This window comes from Schistocerca serialis, chromosome 8, assembly GCF_023864345.2.
Source record: "Schistocerca serialis cubense isolate TAMUIC-IGC-003099 chromosome 8, iqSchSeri2.2, whole genome shotgun sequence".
In the NCBI taxonomy this organism is placed as follows: Eukaryota; Metazoa; Arthropoda; class Insecta; order Orthoptera; family Acrididae; genus Schistocerca; species Schistocerca serialis.
Window position 1 is genome coordinate 429,286,153 of NC_064645.1, and position 18,470 is coordinate 429,304,622.

Here is an 18,470-nt window from a genome sequence, read left to right on the forward strand (position 1 = left end):
CGAGACACGCTCATAGAGTCAGTAAGCCTAGAAAGTGAAAAACGCGAAAAATGTTCGAAATTCTGAGGAAAATAGGAGTAAAGTGTAGGGAAAGATGGGAAATATGTAATGTGTTCATGAACTAAGAGTGAACAATGAAGCTGGCTTGCACAGACGAAAAGGGCATTTCTGACTAAAGGAAGTCTACTGGTACTAAACGTAGACCTTAATTTGAAGGTATGGGCAACGGCCTTGCCGCAGTGGATACGCCGGTTCCCGTCAGATCACCGAAGTTAAGCGCTGTCGGGCGTGGCCGGCACTTGGATGGGTGACCATCCGGGCCGCCATGTGCTGTTGCCATGTTTCGGGGTGCACTCAGCCTCGTGATGCCAATTGAGGAGCTACTCGACCGAATAGTAGCGGCCCCGGTCAAAGAAAACCATCGTAACGACCGGGCGAGCGGTGTGCTGACCACACGCCCCTCCTATACGCATCCTCAGCTGAGGATGACACGGCGATCGGATGGTCCCGATTGACCACTTGTGGCTCGATGACGGAGTGCTTTTAATCTGAAGAGGAAATTTCTGAGAATTTACGTTTGCAGTATAAAATTTTACGTCAGTGAATCATTGACAGTGGGAAACCCAGAACAGAAGACGATCGAAGCGTATGAGATGTGGTGCTACAGAAGAATGTTTGCAATCAAGTGGACTAGAGCTGTAGACGGTAAACACTCAGAACATTCATGCATAAATTATGCAGCCTTCTTCAGTATTTTTCAAAATAGCAACCGGTTTCTCTCCTTCATATTATTGTTCTCAAACATGTATTTATATTTACCCATCTGCATCTCACGGGCTATTAGTTATGTATGGTCCTTAAGCATCAGCTCAAATAAGTACACAGGTGGATGATTTTGCTCATCTCGTAAACAGATCAGTTTAACACCGGGCCAAGACGGCAATAGTTACAATACATGTACACAACATCCTCTGAAGGATGCGAAAATTAATTCTTTTACCTGTGCTTTTAAGATACAAAAAACCATTAGGAACATATTACTTTTTAGTAAAAATTGTACTCCATGCTCAGAGGTTAAAATTTACACAGGCACGCTAGTAAGTTTAAAATTATAATTAAAAAAATTTTTTTTTAGTCAACAGAATCTAAATTTCGAAATTCCGAGACGGGAACATTTAATCATTAACAATTATTTCCTTAAAACGAGCTTCCAAAATATCTGCCAACTTCCAGTAGACACGCCTATGGCTGTAGCCCTCTACTAACAAGGGAACCTCCCCATCGCACTCCCCTCACATTTAGTTATAAGTTGGCACAGTGGATAGGCCTTGAAAAACTGAACACAGATCAATCGAGACAACAGGAAGAAGTTGAGTGGAACTATGAAAAAAATAAGCAAAATATACAAACTGAGTAGTCCATGCACAAGATAGGCAACATCAAGGAGTGTGTAAGCTCAGGAGCGCCCTGGTCCCATGTTTAGCGTGAGCAGCTCCGGAACGAGAGGGCCTTGGTTCAAGTCTTCCATCGAGTGAAAAGTTTAATTTTTATTTTCAGATAATTATTATCTGTCTGTCCGTCCGTCCGTAGTATGGGGACCCTACACCTACACAAACATCGAAACACACGACGTCAGTCGACTACAGCGCACGGAAGAGAGAGTATTCCCGCTAACGAGGCTCCCTGGCTGGCAGTTGACTGTTCGCTACTTTGGACGAGAGTGCATTAAATACGTGAGATGTATTCCGTGGGCACTACGAATCCAGCAAATATAGCTCGCGACTTCAATGAACGAATGGACAGATCATAACTTTGCGAAAATAAAGAAAGTAAACTTTTCACTCAAGGGAAGACTCGAACCAAGGACCTCCCGTTCCGCAGCTGCTCACGCTAACCACGGGACCACGGCACTCCTAAGCTTACACTATCCTTGATGTTACATATCTTGGGCATGGACTACTCAGTTTGTATATTTTGCTTATTTTTTTCATAGTTCCACACAACTTCTTCCTGTTTTATCGATTGATCTGTGTTCAGTTTTTCAAGGTCTATCCACTGTGCCAACTTATAGCTAAATCTGAGGAGGGTGCGATGGGGAGGTTCCCTTGTAAGAACACAGTTAGTAGCAGCCCTAACCCATTAGAAGTATAAAAATATCTATTTACAGACGGCCAAAGTACATCTCACACACGCCGTCCACTGACAACAAGTACCACCATACTACTGATGCCCAATTCTTACGTTAACTGCGCAACAATGTGATGGACGCTGCACTAACCAACGAGGTTTCCTTCGTGATTTAACGCGGCTCAGCTGCTAGACATGAAATGAATTACCTTACTGTAACGTTAAATCAAAATGCGTTCGTTCATGTGGAACTGTAATTAATCCTGTGTGACACAACCTACCACCTTTGCTTGCACAAGGAACTCATTCAGTAGGAAACCAAATCCAGGTCACCCTGACAGGTCAAAACATGTGGTAACATCCGAACGCAAGTATAGAGAGTTCCGTAAATACAACTCACAAACCACAACCAAATTACACGCCACAGAAGATCCCTGGGTAGAGCCCAGTCCCAACGTAGCGAAATCTTTTTCCATAGTAGTTTCGGCAGTCACAAGTTGAAATACAGGAGAAGAGGGCACAACCAAATTCACTCTCTTCGAATTAGCAGTTAGCAATAAATAGTGAACAAAACAGAATGTACCATTTTCCTATGGAACAGATCCACCAGTTACTGCGTCCTTCGACTTTCCCCTACCATCGGCAACATTAGCGCCTAACTAGACTTCAGAATGAAAAAGAATTTTCTCTGAGCACTTTCGCTTTTAAAATAACAAAAATAAATGATATTTAACTTTTTAGGTATTTTATTACACCAATAACAGAAGAGTTATTGAGACTATTGGTACTGCTTATTTATAAAAACCATTTTTTGTAGAATGATGAACCAGTTCTCAGTGCATCGCGAGTGCTACCTACAACACCTTCTCATAACGGAAGGGTAATTATCCACGCGATACACGTGTTACAAAACTCTATTTAAAATCAACCAATTTGAAATACGTGCATTACACAGGATGCTTCAAAGCGACTATAAGTACACAAACACAATGTCAGAAGGCCTACAGACCCCACATAGGCTTACGGAAACTGAACATGTATGAGATTCCCTCAAAGTGAATGTTTTGTGCGATGTCCCACTCATGTGTTTACGGCCCATTCTTATCTGATGGAAACACGATTAATGGTCAGCAGTATCTTAGTATGTTACATATATGGTTGTTTCCATGGCCCATAGAGGACAACTTAATTTTTCAGCAAGATGGGTCACCAAATGCGCGAATATCTGAATGAGATGCTAAACAACCGGCGACTTAGCAATTCTCAGCTGGCCTCTACAGTGAACAGATTTGATACCGTGTGACTTCTTCCGTCGGTTTCATTAAGGAAAACGTTTATGCATCAAATTATCACAAAACATAGAAGAACTGAAGAACCGGATCAATACTGCCACAACATCAGTGACGATGGACATGCTTACCCGAGTAGGGGAGGAATTCGAGTACCGATGTGAACTGTTCATGTCGTGACGGACGACGTATTGAAAAACTGCAGTCTAAACATCAGAGATTCGAAAATATGTGTACCGAGTTTCAGGATATATGCGTTCGAAATACGTATGTTCTTTTTGAAACACCCTGTACTTTGTTATATTTTAAATCACTTGATTGCTAGACTCCTTACCTCTGAAATTTAAGAAATTTGTAGACTTGAAGCTGACAATGCTTTATGTCGGACCACCACCAATAATAATAATAATAATACATAGGATCTACAGCAATGCAGTACTCATTACATAGTTGTGTTGTGCTGTCAATTTGCTCGCAAGCCTATGTTTGTTGCAAAGTAAATAATTAAGCAATTTCTGGTCCACTGTGGGAATACTTACAACTGAGAGAAGGCATTTTCATGAGATATTTAACATTCGTATTTTTTTTTTTTTGAGTCATCCGTCTTCCGGATTGTTTGAAGTGGCCCTGCCACGAATTCTTCTCCTGTGCCAAACTGTCTTCTTCTACAGCTTTTACCTTCTACAGCTCCCTTTAGTGCCGTGGAAGTTACTCCGCGATGTCTTAACAGATGTCCTACCATCCCGTCCCTTCTTTTTGTCAGTGATTTATATACATTGCTATTCTCACCAGTTCTGCGAAGAACCTCCCATTCCTTACCTTATCAATCTACTTAATTTTCAACATTATTCTGTAGCTCCATATCTCAAATGCTTCGATTCTCTTCTGTTCCGGTTTTCCTACAGTCCATATTTCACTACCAAACAATGCTGTGCTCAAAACATACATTCTCAAAAATTTCTTCCTCAAATTACGACCTATGTTTGACACTAGTAGACTTCTCTTGGCGCAGAATTCCCTTTTCGTCAGTTCTAGTCTGCTTTTTATGTCCTTGGTGCTCCGTCCGTCATGGGTTATTTTGCTGCATAGGTAGCATAATTCCTTAACTTCATTTGCTTCGTTATACTAAGTTTCTCGCTTTTCTCATTTCTGCTACTTCTCATTACATTTGTCCTTCTTCGATTTACTCTCAGGGATTTTTTCTCTGCCTCGTGATGACTGGGTGTTGTGTGCTGTCCTTAGGTTAGTTAGGTTTAAGTAGTTCTAAGTTCTAGGGGACTGATGACCATAGATGTTAAGTCCCATAGTGCTCAGAACCATTTGAACCATTTGAACCATTTACTCTCAGTCCACGTTTTGTACTTAATAGCCTGTTCCTTCATTTCAGTAGATCACACAAATTCTTCTTCACTTTCCCTGAAGATAGCAATGTCATTAGCGTATCTCACCATTGATATTATTTCACTTTGAATTATAATTTCACTCTTGAATCTTTCTTTTATTCTCGCCACTGCTTCTTCGAAATACTGACAACACTATGGACGGAAGGCTACAACCCTGTCTTACATTCTTTTTAATCCGAACTCTTCGTTCTTGGTCTTCCACTCTTATTGTTCCCTCTTGATTCATGTACATATTGTACATTACACGTTTCCCCTATAGCTTACCTCTATTTTTCTCAGATATTCGAACATTTTCTATCATTTGATATTGTCGAACGCTTTTTCCAGGCCGACAGATCCTATTATCCTGTCTTTTACTTTTCTTCAGTCACGTTTCCATTATCAATCTCAACGTCAAGGTCCCAATTTTGTTTTCCATTCTTCTGTATATTATTCTTGTAAGCAACTTTGATTCCTGTGTTGTTAAACTGATAGACGATAATTCTGTCACTTGTCGGCTCTTGTAGTCTTCGAAATTGTCGCCAGACTCATGCATTCTACATACCAAAGTGAATAGTCATTTTGTTGACACTTCCCCCAATGATTTCAAAAATTATAATGAAATTTTATGTATCCATTCCAGAGCTCTTTTAAATCCTTATTATAATACTTGGTCCCCTTTCGCTTCTGTATCGAATCTTGTTTCTCCTCCTATCACATCAGAAAAGTCCTCCTCTCATAGAGGCCTTCAGTGTACTCTTTCCACCTATCTGCCTTCCGTTCTGTGGAACTCTCATTGCACTCTTAATGTTATCGACCTTGCTTTTAATTTCACTGAAGGTTACTTGACTTTTTTATGTGCTGAGTCAGTCCTTCCGATAATCATTTCGTTTTCGATTTCTTCACATTTTTCATTAAGCTATTTCGCCTTAGCTTCCTTGCACTTCCTGTTCATTCCAATCCAATGTCACTTGTATCCAGTGTCACTGTAGTCCTGAATTTCCCTGAACATTGTACACTGGACTCGCATTCGGGAGCACGACGGTTCAATCCCGCGTCCGGCCATCCTGATTTAGATTTTCCGTGATTTCCCTAATCTACATCTGCATCTACATATACATGGATACTCCGCAAATTCACATTTAAGTGCCTGGCAGAGGGTTCATCGGACCACCTTCACAATTCTCTATTATTCCAATCTAGTATAACGTGCGGAAAGAACGAACATCATTATCTTTCCTTACGCGGTCTGATTACCCTTATTTTATCGTGGTGATCGTTTCTCCCAATGTAGTTCGGTGTCAACAAAATATTTTCGCATTCTGAGGAGAAAAAAGTTGGTGATTGGAATTTCGTAAGAAGATTCCGTCGCAACGAAAAACGCCCTTGTTTTAAAGATGTCCAGCCCAAATTCTGTATCCTTTCTGTGACACTCCCATATTTCGCGGTAATACAAAACGTGCTGCCCTTCTTTGAACTTTTTGAGTACTCCGTCAGTCCTATCTCGTAAGAATCCCACACCATGCAGCAGTATTCAAAAAGGGGACGGACAGCGTAGTGTAGGCAGTCTCCTTTGTAGATCTGTTACATTTTCTAAGTGTCCTGACAATAAGACGCAGTCTTTGGTTAACTTTCCCCACAACATTCTCTATGTGTTCCTTCCAATTTAAGTTGTTCGTAATTGTAATACCTAGGTATTTAGATGAATTTATGGCATTTAGATTAGACTAATTTATCGTATAACTGAAGTTTAACGAATTCCTTTTAGCACTCATGTGGATGACCTCACACTTTTCGTTTTTTAGGGTCACATGCCAATTTTCGCACCATTTAGATATCTCTTCTAAATCGTTATGCGATTTGTTTTTATCTTCTGATGACTTTATTAATCGATAAACGACAGCGTCATCTGCAAACAACCTAAGACGGCTGCTCAGATTGTCTCCCAAATTGTTTGTGTAGATATGGAACAGCAAAGGGCCTATGACACTACCTTGGAGAACGGCAGAAACCATTTCTCTTTTATTCGATGACTTTCCGTCAGTTACTACGAACTTTGACCTCTCTGATAGAAAATCACGAATCCAGTCACATAACTGAGACGATATTCCATAAGCACTCAATTTCACTACAAGCCGCTTGTGTGGTACAGTGTCAAAAGCCTTCCGGAAATCCATTAATACGGAATCGACCTGAAATCCCTTGTCGATAGCACTCAACACTTCATGTGAATAAAGAGTTAGTTGTGTTTCACAGGAGCGATGTTTCCTAAACCCATGTGTGTCGATAGACAGTTTTCTTCGAGGTAATTCTTAATGTTCGAACACAATATATCGACGTTAACGATATGGGCCTGTAATTTAGTGGATTACTCCTACTACCTTTCTTGAATACTGGTATGACCTGTGCAACTTTCCAGTCTTTGGGTACGGATCTTAAGTCGAGCTAACGGTTGTATATGATTGTTAAGTATGGAGCTAATGCATCAGCATACTCCGAAAGGAACCTAATTGGTATACAGTCTGGACCAGAAGACTTGCTTTTATTAAGTGATTTAAGTTTCTTCACTACTCCGAGGATATTTACTTCTACGTTACTCATGTTAGCAGCTGTTCTCGATTCGCATTGTGGAACATTTAATTCGTCTTCTTTTGTGAAGGCATTTCGGAAGGCTGTGTTTAGTAACTCTGCTTTGGCAGCACTGTCTTCGATAGTATCTCTATTGCTATCGCGCAGAGAAGGCATTGATTATTTTTTGCAGCTAACATACGACCGGAATCTCTTTGGATTTTCTGCCAGGTTTCGAGATAGTTTCGTTGTGGAAACTGTTATAAGCATCTCGAATTGAATTCCGCGCTAAATTCCGAGCTTCTCTAATATATCGCCAATCTTGGGGATTTTGCCTCTGTTTAAATTTGACATGTTTGTTTCGTTGTTTCTGCAACGGTGTTCTAACCCGTTTTGTGTACCAAGGAGGATCAGCTCCGTCTTTTCTTAGTTTATTTGGTATAAATCTCTCAATTGCTGCCGATACTATTTCTTTGAATTTATGCCGTATCTGGTCTACACTTATGTTATTAATTTGGAATTAGTGGAGATTGTCAGGAAGGCGTCAAGTGAATTTTATCTGCTTTTTTGAATAGGTATATTTTTCGCTTATTTCTGGAGGATTTGTGGGATTACAATATTCAGTCTTGCTGCGACAACCCTGTGTTCACTAATCAATGTATCCATTTTGATGCTCGTTATTAACTCTGGATTATTTGTTGCTAAGAGGTCAAGTGTGTTTTCACAACCGTTTACTATTCGCGTGGGCTAATGAACTAACTGCTCGAAATAATTTTCAGAGAATGCCTTGAGTACAATTTCGGATGATATTTTATGCGTATCTCCGGAATTAAACATGTATGTTCGGCAACATATCGAGGGTAAATTAAAGTCACCATCAACTATTATCGTATGAGTCGGGTAGGCCTGAACCTTTCAGCAACTGTTTCATCTGAACTGGGAGGTCGGTAAAAGGATCCTATTATTATTTTATTCCAGTTGCCAACAATTAGCTCTACCCATACTAACTCACAGGAAGTATCTACTTCAATTTCGCGACAAGTTAAACTACTTCTAACAGCAACAACACCGCCAACCGTGTTTAGCCTATCCTTTCGGAACACCGTTAGGTTCTTCGCAAATATTTCGGATGAGCTTATATCCGGCTTTAGCCAGCTTTCAGTGCCTATAGGGATTTGAGCATCAGTGCTTTCTATTAGCGCTTGGAGCTCTGGTACTTTACTGACACAGCTACGACAATTTTCAACTGTTATACCAAGGGTTCATGTATCTACGTTCTTCCTGTGTTCGGCCTGAACCCTTTGCAACTGAAGCCCTTCTTGTGTTTTCCCGAGACCCTCTAACCCATAAAACCGCCGAGTCCACGCCACTCAGCCCCTGCTACCTTTGTAGCCGCCTCCTGCGTATAGTAAACACCTGACCTATTCAGCGGAACCCAAAACCCAACCACCCTTTACCGCAATTCGAGGAATCTGCAGCCTACACGGTCGCAGAACCGTCAGAGCCTCTGATTCAGACCCTTCACTCGGCTCTGTACCAGAGGTCCGCAATCGGTCCTGGCGACTATGCTGCAAATGGCCAGCTCTGCTTTCATCTTGCAAGCAAGACTGGCAGTCTTTACCACTTCCGCTAGCCTCTCGAAACCAGAGAGAATCTCTTCTGATACAAAGTGACACACATCATTGGTACCGATGTGAGCAACCACCTGCAGTTGGCTGCACCCTGTGCTCTTCATGGCATCCGGGAGGATCCTTTCCACATCTGGAACGACTCCACCCGGTATGCACACGGAGTGCACATTGGTTTTCTTGCCCTTCTTGTCAGCCAAGTCCCTAAGCGGCCTCATAGCGCGCCGAACGTTGGAGCTCCCAACTATCGACAATCCCACCTTTTGTGATTGCCCGGATATTGCAGACTGAGTGGTTTCCTCTGAAACAGGATATGCGACAGCATCTGGCTCAGCGACAGTGTCCCCCCTGCGGGTTCGGGGGTAAGAATAGGCCCGCGGTATTCCTGCCTGTCGTAAGAGGCGACTAAGAGGAGTCTCAAACGTTTCGGCCTTATGTGATGGTCCCCTCTCGGGTTTGACCTCCATCTATCTAAATTACTCCGAAGAGCGAGCCAATTGGGGAAGGGCGCCTTACATGGTGCACTGTATCCTTCGTGCAATTAGACCTTTAGCCGTCTTTCTCGTCGTTGCCATGGTGTCCCGCTCGTTTTCGATCTCTTGGGCGATTACCACGCTGCACTCTGCAGTGTTTCTTTTAACTGTGACAACGACCTTGGCCATTTTTGCACCTAAGATCCAGCACGGTAGCCAGTCCGTTGTGGTGGGGCCGCCATGTACCCTCTTGGTTGTAGCCCCCTGACAACACAGGGATTGCTCTACTGATGCCTGCGCCGTTCACTCCCCACGTATGCCAAGGAGTAGTTGCCCATCTCCCTGGGGCATCGGGACTCCCGGCAATGGCCATCCTGCCAGGTGGCCTTTGTTGTGGCTGGGTGGCGCCCGTGGGGAGGGCCCTTGGTCGGAGTAGGTGGCATCAGGGCGGATGACCCGCAATGAAGCGTGGTACATCATCTATCGCTGGTGGGCCTCCACCAGCAGTCTCTAAGCGATCGAGGTCTAACCTCAACGGGAAGAAATTGGATCAGAGATCGTTTCCCTCCCTAGCTACTCCATGGGAGGAACGTCTTGCTAAAGAAGGCAGTGGCGAATATTCACCCCGGTACCTTGTGTGTACGCGGGTTGATGGAGAATCGTTCGTGTCGACCAAGCCCCAGTTTTTTGTGGAGCATTTAGAGGACAAGTTCGGGGAGGTGGAGGGCTTGTAGAAGATGCGCTCTGGCTCTGTGCTCATCAAAACGGCATCCTCTGCCCAGTCACGGAGGTTGCTCAATTGTGACAAGTTGGGGAATGTTTCAGTTACCATCACGCCGCATAAGAGTCTCAACATGGTCCAGGGTATTATATTCCATAGGGATCTTCTTCTGCAGTCCGACGATGAATTACGCGCCAACCTCGAACGACGAGGTGTTCACTTCGTCCGGCGCGTCCATCGGTTTCCGAGGGATAATCAGGTAGCCACCGGTGCCTTCATCTTGGCCTTTGAGGGTGATGTCTTACCCGAAAAGGTTAAGGTGATGGTTTACCGTTGTGATGTGAAACCATATATCCCTCCTCCGATGCGGTGTTTTAAATGCTGGAAGTTCGGGCACATGTCATCTCGCTGTACTTCCAGCATCACGTGTCGGGATTGCGTACGTCCTTCGCATCCTGATACTCCATGTGCTCCGCCTCCCGTCTGTGTTAACTGTGGAGAACACCATTCCCCCTGCTCACCGGCCCGTCGGATCTTCCAGAAGGAAAGGAAGATAATGGAATATAAGACCCTGGACCGCCTGACCTACACAGAGGCAAGGCGGAAATATGAGCGGCTACATCCTGTGCCCATGACATCCACCTATGCCGCTGCTGCAACAGCGGTCCGATCCTCTCCCGTGTCGTCACGTACTGTTGCCTCTCAGCTATGTCAAAATGACCCGGCCCCCTTGGTTGTGGGGAGCACTTCGCCCTCTGTTGCTCCATCTACTCCAGGAGCGACACCACCCCAACCATCGGGGACATTCGTCCCCCCTTCCCAGCCGGAGAAGCGTAGGGTTTCTTCGGCTACTCTAGCCAGGAAGGGGTCCCTTGGGGCCCTCCCTTCCCAGGCTTTGCCCAGTGTCAAAGCGGATACCCGCAAAGTTTTGAAGCAACAACCGGTCGCTGGTCATAGGGCTTCACGGTCGTCGTCCGTCCCTGAGACTGACCCAGTGGGGCCCTCCCAGCCAGACCCTCCCAAGGCACAGTGTGCGAAGCCGTTGAAGAAAAAGGCTCCCAAGCATCCTGACATTGCGGTGGCACCTGTCCCACCGCACCCTTCAACCTCTGTGTCTGAGGACGAGGTGGAGATCCTGGCGTCCGCTGAGGACCTCGACCTCGCCAGTCCCTCCGACGCCATGGAAAGCACTGGCACAGGTGCTCACTTGGAGGCAGCAGGTGACCCAGTGGCGTAATCTGCCTTCCCCGTCCCGTCACGCCTTTCCCAGCAATGGCCAGTACCATCCTCCAGTGGAACTGCAGCGGTTTCTTCCACCATTTAGCTGAGCTCCGCCAACTTATCAGCCGTCATCCTTTCCTTTGCATTGCTCTGCAGGAAACTTGGTTTCCAGCAATGCGAACCCCCGCCCTCCGTGGCTATCGGGGTTATTTTAAGAACCGGGCAACTTACGAAAGGGTGTCTGGTGGTGTCTGCATATATGTCCTGAACTCTCTTCACAGCGAGTTTGTACCTCTACCAACAGCTTTAGAGGCTGTCGCTGTTCGGGTGTGGACGCCACAGGCTATCACCGTCTGCAGTATTTACCTTCCACCTGATGGTACTGTCGCGCAGCATGTCCTGGCTGCTCTGATAGCACAACTGCCGCCACCTTTTTTGCTGCTGGGCGATTTCAATGCCCACAACCCTCTATGGGGTGGGACTGTCTCCGATGATCGTGGTCGGGCCATGGAGCATGTGTTGGCTCAGCTCGACCTTAGCCTCTTAAACACCGGTGCTCCCACGCATTTCAGTGTGGCCCATGGCTCGTTCTCGGCCATCGATCTCTCTATTTGCAGCCCTGGACTTGTCCCATCCCTCCACTGGAGGGTGCATCCTGACCTGTGTGGTAGTGACCATTTTCCCATCTATTTGTCACTGCCACAGTGTCATTCTTCTGGGCGCTTGCCCCGCTGGGCTTTCCACAGGGCTGACTGGCCAGCTTTTACTTCCGCTGTCACCATTGCGTCTCCCCCACAGGGTGACATTGACGATGTGGTCCGTGTTTTAACCACGTCCATCATTTCAGCGGCTGAGGCTACCATCCCCCGTTCCTCTGGCCTCCCTCGGCGGAAGGCTGTCCCCTGGTGGTCGCCGGAGATTGCTGAGGCTATTCGCGACCGTAGGCGGGCTCTCCAGCGTCATAGGCGGCACCCGTCTCTGGAGACCCTCATCGCCTTTAAGAGGCTCCGTGCCTTCGCCCGTCGACTTATTGCACGGCGTAAGCAGGAGTGCTGGGAGAGGTACGTCTCCTCCCTGGGCTCCCGTGTCTCGTCCTCGCACGTGTGGTCCCGTATCCGGCGGATTTATGGCTCCCAGACCCCTGTGGGTGTCCCTGGGCTCTCCTTGGATGGCGCTGTCTGCACGGACGCTGCCGCCATTGCTGAACGGCTAGCCGCGCACTTTGCTCAGAGCTCTGCGACTGCATCCTATCCCCCCGCCTTTCGCTCTCTAAAGGAGCGAGCCGAGCGGACGCCGTTCTCATTCCACACGCGTCATTATGAAACATACAATGCTCCTTTCAGCGAGAGGGAACTCCTCGCTGCCCTCGCCGATTGCCCTGATACAGCACCAGGACCGGACTGCATCCACGCGCAGATGCTGAAGCATCTCTCCAGGGACTGCCAGAGACACATCCTCACCATCTTTAACCGCATTTGGAGCGAGGGCATGTTCCCATCGCAATGGCGAGAGGGTCTTATTGTCCCCATTGTGAAGCCCGGTGCGGACCCACTGGCGGTGGACAGCTATCGTCCCATTACCCTCACCAACGTTTTGTGCAAATTGCTCGAACGTATGGTGGGGCGGCGTTTGTGTTGGGTCCTTGAGTCGCGCGGTCTCCTCGCTCCATCCCAGGGTGGCTTCCGTCGGGGCCGGTCTGCAGTGGACAATTTGGTGCGGCTGGAATCTGCTGTCCGTACGGCTTTTGCCCGACGTCAACACCTTGTTGCTGTATTTTTCGATCTGCGGAAGGCGTATGACACCACATGGAGGCATCACATCCTCGCCACGTTGCATGGCTGGGGTCTTCGTGGTTGGCTCCCGGCTTTTCTTCAAAGCTTTTTATTGCGCAGCTCTTTCCGGGTGCAACTCGGTGCCAACTCTAGTTCATCTTATTTGCAGGAAAATGGGGTCCCGCAGGGCTCGGTGTTGAGCGTCTCGTTATTTCTAGTGGCCATTAATGGTCTGGCTGCAGCAGTGGGGTCGTCGGTGTCTCCTTCTTTGTATGCCGACGACTTCTGCATCTCATTTAGCTCCACGACTACGGGAGTCGCCGAACGCAGGTTGCAAGTCGCCGTTCGCAAGGCAGCATCATGGGCTCTGGCTCATGGTTTTCAGTTCTCTGCTGCCAAGACTCGGGTTATGCACTTCTGCAGGCGTCGGACGGTCCACCCTCATCCTGCCCTTTACCTCGACGGCCACCTGCTTGAAGTGGTGGACACTTGCCGCTTCTTGGGACTCGTGTTTGATGCCCGGCTCACATGGGTTCCTCAAGTTACTCAGCTGAAGCAAAAATGCTGGCGGCACCTCAACGCCCTCCGCTGCCTTAGCCACACGTCTTGGGGTGCAGATCGCTGCACGCTACTGCAATTGTACAGAGCCCTTGTGCAGTCCCGGCTTGATTATGGGAGCCTGGCCTATGGGTCTGCGTCACCCTCAGTGTTGAAGTTGTTAGACCCCATACATCACTGTGGGGTTCGGCTTGCAACTGGCGCTTTTCGTACAAGCCCCGTGGATAGTCTACTGGTGGAGGCCGGGGTTCCCCCGCTGCGGATTCGCCGCCATCGTCTGCTCGCCGACTATGCTGTCCACGTACATTGCTCGCCAGGCCATCCCAATCGTCGCCTGCTTTTCCCTGCCTTGGTCCACCACCTGCCCGAACGGCGACCTCGGTCTGGGCTTTCCGTATCTGTCCGTGTCCAGTCCCTGCTGTCAGAACTGGGGTCATTCCCTCTTCTGCCTCCCTTCCGGGTCCGTACACCTACGCCTCCCTGGTGTTTGTCCCGGCCGACCGTCCATCTGGATTTGGCACAGGGACCTAAGGACTCGGTTCCGCCTGTGGCCCTCCGTCGCCATTTTCTTGAGCTCCTCGACTCATTTCCGGGCTGTGAGCCTGTCTACACTGATGGTTCCCTGGTTGATGGTCGCACTGCCTACGCTTTTGCTCACGCTGCCCATGTTGAGCAACGCTCCTTGCCGGCTGGCTGCAGTATTTTTACTGCAGAGCTGGTGGCCATCTTGCGAGCTCTTGAGCATATGCGTTCCTGCTCAGATGCGTCCATCGTCATCTGCAGTGACTCCCTGAGCAGCCTCCAGGCCATCGACCGCTGCTATCCCTCTTCTCCTCTGGTGTCCTCTATTCGGGAGTCTGTTTCCACCATTACCCACTCTGGTCGTTCGGTGGTTTTTGTTTGGACGCCAGGTCACGTTGGCATCCCGGGGAACGAACGTGTTGACAGGCTGGCCAAAGGGGCGATAGACGCCCCAGCTTTGGAGATCGGCCTTACGGCTCGCGACCAGCAGCTGGTGTTGCGCCGTAAGGTACTTGGGATGTGGGCTGCTGAGTGGCGTGGCATGACAGCCCCGAATAAACTACGGGCTGTCAAGGGGACGACCGATGTGTGGCATTCCTCCCTGCGGGCTTCTCGCAGGGACTCGGTAGTCCTGTGTCGGCTGCGCATCGGCCATACCTACCTGACGCACGGCCATCTGTTACGTCAGGAGGTTCCCCCCTTGTGTCAGTGTGGGTCCCGGCTGACGGTCGGCCACATTTTGCTGGAGTGTCCTCGACTGCGCACACTCCGGCAATCTTTTAATCTCCCGGGCACTTTGGCTTTGGTTTTATCCGACGATGCCTCCATGGCTGATACCGTTTTAAATTTTATCCGTGGTAGGCCGTTTTATGGTTCGATTTAGGGCGGTCCTGCGCCTTTCCCTTTCTGTGTCTATTGTCCTTGTGTCTGTTGCTGTTCTGGTGTGCCGTGAGATGGTTGACTCTTTCCCATTTTTGATCTCGTGGTCAGTCAACCAGTCTCCGGCCATCTTCCTTTCTTCTGTTTCTTTCTGTCTGGTGTTCCTCTGTCCTGTTCTTGTCTGTAGTGTTTGTTGCTGCATTTGTGTGCTTTTAGCGCCTGGGGGGACGTCTCCTCCCCCTTTGGTTTTTATCTGCTTCATAGATTTTCGGCTCGCCTGATTTTGGAATGGGGGACTGATGACCTTCGCTGTTTAGTCCCCCTTAAACATTCCCACCACCACCACCATCAGCGACAGTGTGAGCCACAGACAGCACCTGGAACCTGTTTGTCAGACAAACTGGGGAGGCCTTACGTGCGGCCGCCTGGGAAGTCTTGCGCCGCCTGCTTCGCACCGGGGCGACCTCCCACTCGACCACAGGTGAGGGATCAACCTCAGTGCGAGCAGTAACTGGGTTGGCCACCGGTGAGGACCGATCGGAGGACCCTGACGTGCTGGACGTCCGTTGGATCACCACGGCCGGCCCACAACAGTGGTGCCCATCCACTACAGCCTCAAGCTGTGTAACCGAAGCCATCACAGCCTGAAGCTGAGAGCGAAGTGTCACCAACTCGGCTCGCATTCGCACACAACTATCGCAGTCCCTGGCCATATTAAAGTCCGTGGAAATCAAAACTATGCAGATAAACGGACCATCGGCAAGCGTTGCGCAACTCTACTGTAGACCCTGACGAAAAGGTAGGAACTGTGTGTAATAATACGCAGATATTCGAAAACCTAACTACCGAAACACTCAGGTGAAACTAAGTAATTCGCCCCTGATTAGGTACTTGTAATATGTCACAAAATCGGTTTACTTTCCGACGCTAACGAAAACGCGAGAACTGTGGCTATTAGATATTAAATTTACACGCAGAAACTCAAGAAACTAAATTATTAAAGCACATAGATGATATAATAAAATTCGCTCCTGGTTAGGAACTCGTAAATGTCACAAAAGCGGTTACTTCGCTGTTGCTGCGTCAGTCCTGCAAATGCCAGGATCGTTCCTTCGAACTTCCGTATCTCACTTCTTTGCGCACTGATTGTTTCTGTCAAGCCTCTCTCTACTAGCCTAATCTTCATCACTACTAAATTGTCATCTGTGTCTATATCCGCCCCAAGGTATGTCTTACAATCCGGTATCTGCTTTCGGAACATCTACCTCACCATGACGTAATCGAACTGTAATATTCCCGTATCTCTGGGCCTCTTCCAAGTATACCTTCTCCTCTTGTGGTTCTTGACCAGAGTATTTGCTGTTACTAGCTGAAATTTATTGCAGAACTTAATTAGCCTTTGTCCTCCCTCATTCCTATTGCCAAACCCACATTCTTCCGTAACTCTTTCTTTCACTTGTCCCCCTACAACCGCATTTGAATCCGTCATCACTATTAGATTTTCATCTCCCTTTACGTATGTATTACCCATTCAATATCCCCATATACTTTCTTTGTCTCCTCAACTTCGGCTTGCGACGTAGGCATGCATAACTGAACTATAGTTGTCGGTGTTGATTTGCTATCGATTCAGATGAGTACTGTTCTCAGTAATTCACTCTCTGCCCTGCCTTCCTATTCACAACGAATGCTACACCCGTTATACCATTTTCTGCTACTGTTGATACTGCCTTATACTCATCTGACCAGAAATCCTTGTCTTCTTTCCATTTAACTTCACTGACTCCCACTACATCTAGAACGAGGCTTAGCATTCCCTTTTCAGGTTTTCTAGCTTCCCTACCACGTTACCACTTCTAACATTCCATGTACCGATTCGTAGAACGTTATTTTTTGTCGGTCGTTCGGTCTTTTTCTAATGGTCTTCTCTCCCTTGGAAGTCCCCTCGCTGAAAATTTAAGCGTATGTGATGTACGTCTCAATTTTACTGTCATAGCCCCTTGGTACGAAGCATGAAGTGTATGGGTAGTGCCTAAACAATGTGAGGAAGAAGATGTTTATATATTCGTTTCAGAAGCTGTAACATCCACCATGTCTCATTGCGTCATGTATTAATCATAGTATTAAGAAACGTAATTACTGGTAGCTTACCAAAAAAGTGATAATACGAGGACCTTCAATAAGTAATGTAACACATTTTTTTCTGAAAGCGTTTTGGTTTTGTTCAGGATTCGAATACTATTCCCCAATGTATTATTCGCTATTCGTTCGGTTACAGAATCCTATTTCTTTTTCGTAATCTCCATTCATGCGGTGGCCTTTCGTCACATTAGTGGAAGGGCCTGTATTGTATGTTCGTACGGTAGCATTCTCTTGAACGACGTCGGAGCTAACGTCCTGCTGCGTCAATAACGTCCCCATCATCCACGTATTGCTTCCCACGGAGTTCATCCTTAACTGGGCCAAACAGATGGAAGCCGGAAGGTGTGAGATCCGAGGTGTCAGGTGGATGTGAGAGAACAGTCCAATGAAGTTTTGTGTTCTCGGGTGCACAGGCTTGTGTCAGGCCTTACGTTTTCCTGGAAAAGTTCGTTTGCATTTCTGTGGCGACGAACTCGCTGAGGTTGTTTCTTCATTTTCCTGAGGGAGCTCACTGGCACTTCAGAGCTGATCGTTGCACGATGTTGGAGGACATCTAACGGAATAGCCCCTTCAGAAGCCCTGAAGACCGTCGCCATGACTTTACCGCCTGAGAGTTGCGAGCTACTACGGACGAGAAATACCCATTTGCGAGATTCGCTGGGTTGAGAAAACCATTTGCGACGTGCTACTGTTTTCCCTATGAGCGAGATCGGGAGAAACACACTGGTTGCACTGAGTGAATAATTTTAGTTCAAAGTCAGTTATCTAGTAAAACTAGATGGCTCGAGCACCCACGTGCTTCTGCACGAAAAACAAAAAAGCAATTATCACCCAAGCACCTACATAGCATGCCTCCCCTTGGGATTCCGCAAAATGTGGTTGGACTTATTATCTAAATTGGTTACGTTAGGTCTGAGGGGTGCCTACCACATCCGCTGCACTATCCCCAGTAATTTTAAATTAATGTCAAGTTTATAAAAACAAATGTTAGCAGGCAGGAATAATTTTAGTAAACACAACACACTAATTGGAGTTTATTTTAACTTGTTCAGGACAGATTTGACTAAAATACTGTTAAGTGTTCTTGATTTGACCTCAGGTTTTACCGAGTTAGTTCAACAGCGCCACTCAAATATTAATCACAATCATTCAGCAATTATTCACTAAATGTTTCTTTTAAAATAGCTG

General features: G+C 47.0%; 1 pseudogene; it reads left to right on the forward strand.

The window, feature by feature from the left end:
* The first annotated feature begins 221 nt into the window (after positions 1 to 221).
* LOC126417882 (5S ribosomal RNA) lies at positions 222 to 339 on the forward strand (annotated as a pseudogene).
* The last annotated feature ends 18,131 nt before the right edge of the window (positions 340 to 18,470 follow it).